Below are 6573 nucleotides of genomic sequence, written 5' to 3'. Positions count from 1 at the left end.
CTGGCACTGATTAAATCCAGCAGAGGTAAAGTGGGTTATTGTAAAGGTTTTTCTATTTCTAAATGTGAATACTTGAAGAATGATAGTGCTAGGCACTTAGACTTCACTTCAGTGTTGCCTTTATGTGAATGGTTAGTTTAGGAGAAGAACAAAGGTAAATGATTAATATCAGAAAGACTATCTCATGGTTAGCTCTCTGAAGAGATGATTAGTTTAGGTAGCCTAGAGGAAGGCACTAATAAATTGGAAATGAATCCAAAAGTGAAATCTATAGCCTTTGAAATACCTTGATGACTTTGGAAAAGTGACTTGATTTTTTACTTCTGTAAAATGCAGGTGTATGTCATCTCACAGATTGTAGGGCTAAATAAATCTGCCGAAGTTCCTAGCACTGAATTAGTGCTTGAAGTTCTCCCTTGCAGAGGAAATTGGTGGCACATAAGGCCAGTGTCCTAGCCAGCACACTATTCTGAGAAGTGTACTCAGGATGCCAGGGGATGCAGTTGCCCTCACCATGTATTAGCCAGTCTTCATTTGCTCTCATCTATCCTTTAAACTTTGGATGCAGAGTCGAATTCATTTTATTTCTTTAATATACAGGTTCACTATTATCCAACAATAGAGGGCTCCCTGGTTTGCACATTGCTCCTTCATCCTCTTTCCTAACATTTCCCCACATCTTTTAAATCTGTAGCCTGAGAAAATGGTATAGTGTGTTGCATATGGTGTGGTTTTAATTTATACTCAACCAGTTGAACATGATACCATGTTATCGCTCTTCTCGGTATCATTTTTCAATCAACATTTTTTTTCAGTTAAGTAGCAATATCTAGTTTATTGCTTCTGCTGGCTAGGGTTCCAAAATGGGTGTCTACCATGTTGTTGTCATCTCCTGCTGTAGTGTCTTAATCATCTCCCATTCCACATTACCACTTCAGCCCAGCACTGATAGCTTGTATCTCATATACGCATGCTGTTTTACTGGGGGTAGTGGGAAGGTAATATATTTACTGACCTCTAAGATACTAATGTTGCCTGTATTTGTTTTATTAGCCATGTCTTCTAGACTTTGGGAGACAGCTTTTTTCTAACTTTGAGTTTTTGAAATAATCTACTTTCTCACCTATTCACATCATAATTTATAAAATTCAGTTTGTTTGCCTTTCTGGCTTGTGTGATGTTTTTCCTCCTGGGAGTATTCCTAGGACCAGATGGCTCTCACAGGATGGTTTGTCTAGCTTCACCTTGAGCCATTGAGACTGGGATCAAAAGTGAGAGAACATAATCTTGTTCCCTCTCCATGCATGTTGAGAAGCTCCTGGCAGCCTGGCTGGCTGGTCTCACTGCCCATTTTCAGACTAAACATGGCACTGATATATTCTTTCTGCTTTGTGTACTATGAATTTGTGTTTAACTGAATATAATCACATTTTATGATTCTCTGCTGTGAGGTATAGGTAGTATCACTGTTTTATAAATGAGGAAATCGACTTAGGAAAGTTCAGTTATTTTTAAGGAGACAACAGAAAGTAGCCAGATAATTTCTGGTACAGCATCTTAATATTGCAACACATTTGTGCAGTGTCCTTAGCATCATCCCCTCAAAGGGAGAAGATGGGGCTATAAAAATACACTCAAGTCCATTAAATTTGCAGTATCTGCAAAAAAGCTCATAAATCTACATACAGTCTAATGTTCACATTAATACACGAGAGAAAGCATCACCTTGCCTTTAATGTGAACACATTTTGCTCTCAACCAGTTTTGATTATCTGTGAATTCTTAATTGTTAAGCTGTTTTCCCCTACCTTGATTATCATTTATAATCTATTAAGATACAATTAGACATTAATTTGGAACTCACAGTAATTCATATGCAGTAGTCCAGGTGAACTCTCAAATGGGTGAATTATTTTTTCCAAGAGAATTGCTGTCCTACAGAAATCTGTAAATGCTTTCAAAAACATGTCATTTGGTTCAGATTCATTTGCAGTTGGCGTCTTAATTTAGAGTGATGAAATTGGTGGAAGTTAAGGTATCTTGATTAGCTTGTTAATGCTGCAGATGTTTGGATATTATAATGATAATTACTCGTCATTTGTGGGGCAGACTATTGTTTCCCTAATCTGTTGTCTCCATCCTGAGAATGTGGCTTTCAGCCTGGGACTATATTTCCTAGGCTCCCCTCCAGCAAGGTGTGGACTTATGGCTCAATTTGGGCCAATGGTTGGGAGTAGAAACATGATGGATGCAATTTACTGCAGATTCCCTCAGATAAGCTGCTTTTCTAGACCTGCCTCTGTGTCTCAGAAGCTGGAAGTGAGGTGCTAACCTTGCAGATAAGGTCAGTGTCTTAGGGGATGGCAAAGTAATAGCATGGAAGGGACCTGGATTGCTAAATTATATCATGGAGTAGAGCTGACTACCAGCCTTAGTTGATTGTATTGTTAATTTGAAATAATTGAAGCTATCATGTTGAGTTTCTGTTAGAGTAGCCTAGCTTACAATTTAATAAAGTAAAACTCCATGATATTGCTAATGTAAATTGGTATAATGCAAATTTGTTTCAGATGCAATTGGCAATTGTGTTACCTTCCCCAGTGCCCTTGTTCTCAAAAAAAAGATGGGCTAAATTCTTAGGTGAGGTTGGGTTTAGAGACATTAGGAAGTAAGTGCCTTGGAAGTCATTTGGAATTTTTTTCCGGCAACATTTTCAATTATTATTATTTTGTAGACAGCACAGACTAAAAATATTTTTATTAATCTTATAGGGCAACTTTACAATAAGCCTGTGCTAATTCTTTGACACTCCTACCCTAGAGAGGTAGGGTCAGCCTCCCCTTCCCTTGGTAGTGGATTAGCCTTAATTACTCTCACAAGTAATAAAACTGCAGAAATAATGCTGCCAGTTTTCCAGCGATAGTCAGGAACTGCAGTTCACCTTTTCTTAGACTCTGGATCATGTGAATAGTCTAACTACCCTGAGGAGGTCCTGCATATGGACTCCCGGGCCACATGGAGAGATCACATTTAGGTTGACAGGCCCAGCTGAAGTACCAGTTGACAGCATCAAATGCCAGCATCTGAGGACACCTATTTGCATGACCAACCCAGTCAAGTCTTCAGCTCTCTTACTTCTGACTGCAACCTTATGACAGACCCAGGCAAGAGCTGCCCAATGGAGCCCTTCCAAATTTCTTAGTCTATAGAATTGACGGACATAATAAAATAGTTGTTTTATACCACTAGATTTACACAATATGAAGTTTTGGGGTTCCATTTACTACCTTGAGGAATTTCCCTGTTATTAATGGTATTAAGGGCAAGGGCTTTACATACATTCCATCATTTTATTGAATCTTTACAACACCGTTAAGAAGATACAATTATCATTTTCATTTTACACCTGAGGAATGTCAGTCATAATAGACCAAGGTCATACTGCACTTAATTGCTATCCTATTGTCTGCTGAAAAATGAGAGCTTTCTGGAGTTGTAGATTTTTAGACTTTGATGACACATTGTGACTAACTTAAATCACTTCCCACTACTCTGCCTGTACCCTCTTGTCATGATTTCATACCAGAAATGTAATCTGGTAACGACATTGACAGCTATTAAAAAAAGAAACTATTGACAGCTATTAAAGAAAATCTTTCACTATAAGCTATTACTGAGTAAATATGGTGATTTAGAGGAAGAGAATGCATCTATGTTTAACATATATCTAAACCTACATTGAAAACATTACAACTACTAAAAACATCAGATCTGTATTTCTTAAAGGAATCTATAATTTTGATTTCATTGAATAAGAACTCCAAAATCTCACCTAAATCAGATGTGAGACTCAAGGCATGACTCATCCTGAGGCCAGTTCTCCAGCTATGAGCTTTTGAGATCAAAACAAGTTCTATGCTTCTAAGATACAGTGGTGGGAAATAGGAAGGACGGTTCTTTTTTAAAAGGGAGTGACAGGCAAGAAGGAAGGAGCATAAGTCCCAAAACTCAGCAGAGAAAATAATAGTCTTAAAGCTTAAGAATATCCCCTGGGGCTTCATGTCCCACATCTTGTGCACACTGGGGTGGGCATTTGATCCCCAAAGCCTCCAGGCAGCCCTGTCCTTATGGCTTAGGTGGGTTCAGTCCACCCAGCAGTTCTCTGGACTTGAAGTCTCATGCCTGCAGCTTTCCCAAGCTACCATTGCATGCTGGTGGAACTTTTGTTCTGTGGCCTCAAAGGCTGCCTCACTCTCAAGGTTCCAAAAGGCATTACCCTAGTGAGGCTCTCTGCAGTGTCTCTGCCCTGTGATCTCTTTTCCTGTCTCCCTTGCCCTCCAACCAGTCTGTGATATCCTTTGAAATCTAGGTGGAGATTACCATGGCCCTGTAGTTCTTGCATTCTGTATACTTGCAGAATTAGCAATGCATGGTGGACTCTGGGACTTCTTGAGCCACAACTTAGGGGGCACTGATTTGGAATTCAGGAAGTGGAGAGCAATTCAGAGCAATAAACACTGATGTCCCACAGGCACCTCTCTGGATACCTTGCCCTAAAGGTTATAACTTGCCTCGAGGATCTCAAAAATGTCTTCATGGTCATTCTGTTGTTCTGTTGAATAGAACCTGATTTTCTTCTGTCCCTATTAACCCTTTAGTAAATAGTTATTTGAGAATACTACGTCCTTAGTATTCTTTCCCAAACATACTTTTTTATTCTTTACATGCACTAGGTTGAGAGTTTTTCAAATTTTTCCATTCCATTTTCCTTTTAATTATAAATTACATCTTCAAATAATTCCTCTCTTCTCTCATTTAATTTTAGTCAGCCAAAAGAAGTCATTATAGTACCTTGAATGTTTTTCTGCTTAGATATTTCTTCTGCCAAGATACCTAGTTCATTACTCTTAAATTCCACTTCCATTTGGCTCCAGGGCATGGAAACAATCTCACCAAATTCTTTGCTACTTTGTAACAATGATGGACTTTACTCCAGTTTCTAATACTTAGTTCCTCATTTTCATCTCATACCAGATTAGTATGGCCATGACCATTCATATTTCTACCAAAAGTCTGATCAAACCACTTAATTCCTAAGAATTCTTAATTCTTTTGTTTTCTGAGCCTTCACCAGAGTTGTCCTTAATTGCTCCATACACAGCAACACAGGATTTTTCTAGGTAGCTCTTCCAAATTCTTCCAGCCTCTACCCATTATCTAATTCCAAAGTTTCTCACATTTTTTGGGTATTTTTTATAGTAGCATCCCTCTTCTCATCCTTTCTGTCTTTTGTCTCTTTTGTATTGTTATAACACAGTGCCACAGATTGGGTAATTTATATAGAAATATATTTCCTGGAGAGTGAGGAGTCCAATATTAAGGTGTCAGCATCTGGCAGTGCCTTCTTGCTGTGTCATTCTATGATGGAAGGCAGAAGGGCAAGAAAGAGAGGCCTGAACTCAATTTTATAGCAGACCCATTGTTGTGGCAACAAACCTCAAGCAGAGCTTTTATGGCTCAATCACCTCTCAAAGGTCATACCTCTCAACATTGTTGTATGGGGTATTAAGTTTTCAATTCATGAATATTGGGGGACACACAGCATAGCATACATTTTGCAAATCTCTTTAATATAAGTCTATATTAAGGTAACTGGATTGCTATATCTGCTTCTGTATTCCATCTGCTATATGAAACATGTCATGTAGACCCTGAAAACTCTTTTGTTCTATAATGGGAGAACAAGGATGAATGGGCATCTTAATATTATTACAAAAATAGTTTTGGTTTTACAAATCCCCTGCGAGGGTCTCAGGGACATCCAAGGGCCCCTGAATTACACTGAGAACATTACACTACATGTCACTGCTTAGTACATAGAGAAAATGTCCTGGCTGGGTTCTAAGTGCTCCTTAAGAAACAGTTTCTTCAAGTAAACCCCAGCCTGCTGTGGAAGGATGAAGAGAAGTGGATATTCATGGTCAGAGACTAGGGTACTACCATGGGAACACTTGGGAATTCTTGACCTTCATTATGTCAATTGTTTCTCAGATTCTTCATCTTTAAACTAGGGCTTTTTATGATTCCAAGAAATATGTCACAGGGTGACACAGGATGCCCGACCAAGGGTTGCTTTGATTTCAGATTGGCTAATGATGACCAGAGGAGGATGTGGCAAGGCCAAAGGATGTACAAAAATCTTCTGTGTTCAGCACTCTGGGGATTTGGGATTATAGATAAAATATGGTGGACCTTCTAATGCAACTGTTTCAGTACCAGTCTAGGAATTGTGACCAATGTTAATCCATTTAATTCTTTCAACTCCTTGGGCAAGAAGCAGATATCTAAGGATCCAGAAACATCCTTGTCTGGTTTTTGCCTTTCAGTCAGTTTTATAGGATCCTAGGTTTGGAGTGGTGTGTCTGACTCTGCCTATGGCTATTGCCTGCAATTTAAAGACTAAACATGTATTTTGTTGGTGGTGGAGGGAGGAGAGTTAGACAAGTGAATTATGCTTGTGGGTGTATTTCCAAATGAACCAATGGCATTAGCAGATATTTTAATGAATGCATA

Source organism: Callospermophilus lateralis, chromosome 5 (assembly GCF_048772815.1).
Source record: "Callospermophilus lateralis isolate mCalLat2 chromosome 5, mCalLat2.hap1, whole genome shotgun sequence".
Classification (NCBI taxonomy): Eukaryota; Metazoa; Chordata; class Mammalia; order Rodentia; family Sciuridae; genus Callospermophilus; species Callospermophilus lateralis.
This window is presented reverse-complemented; position numbering follows the sequence as displayed.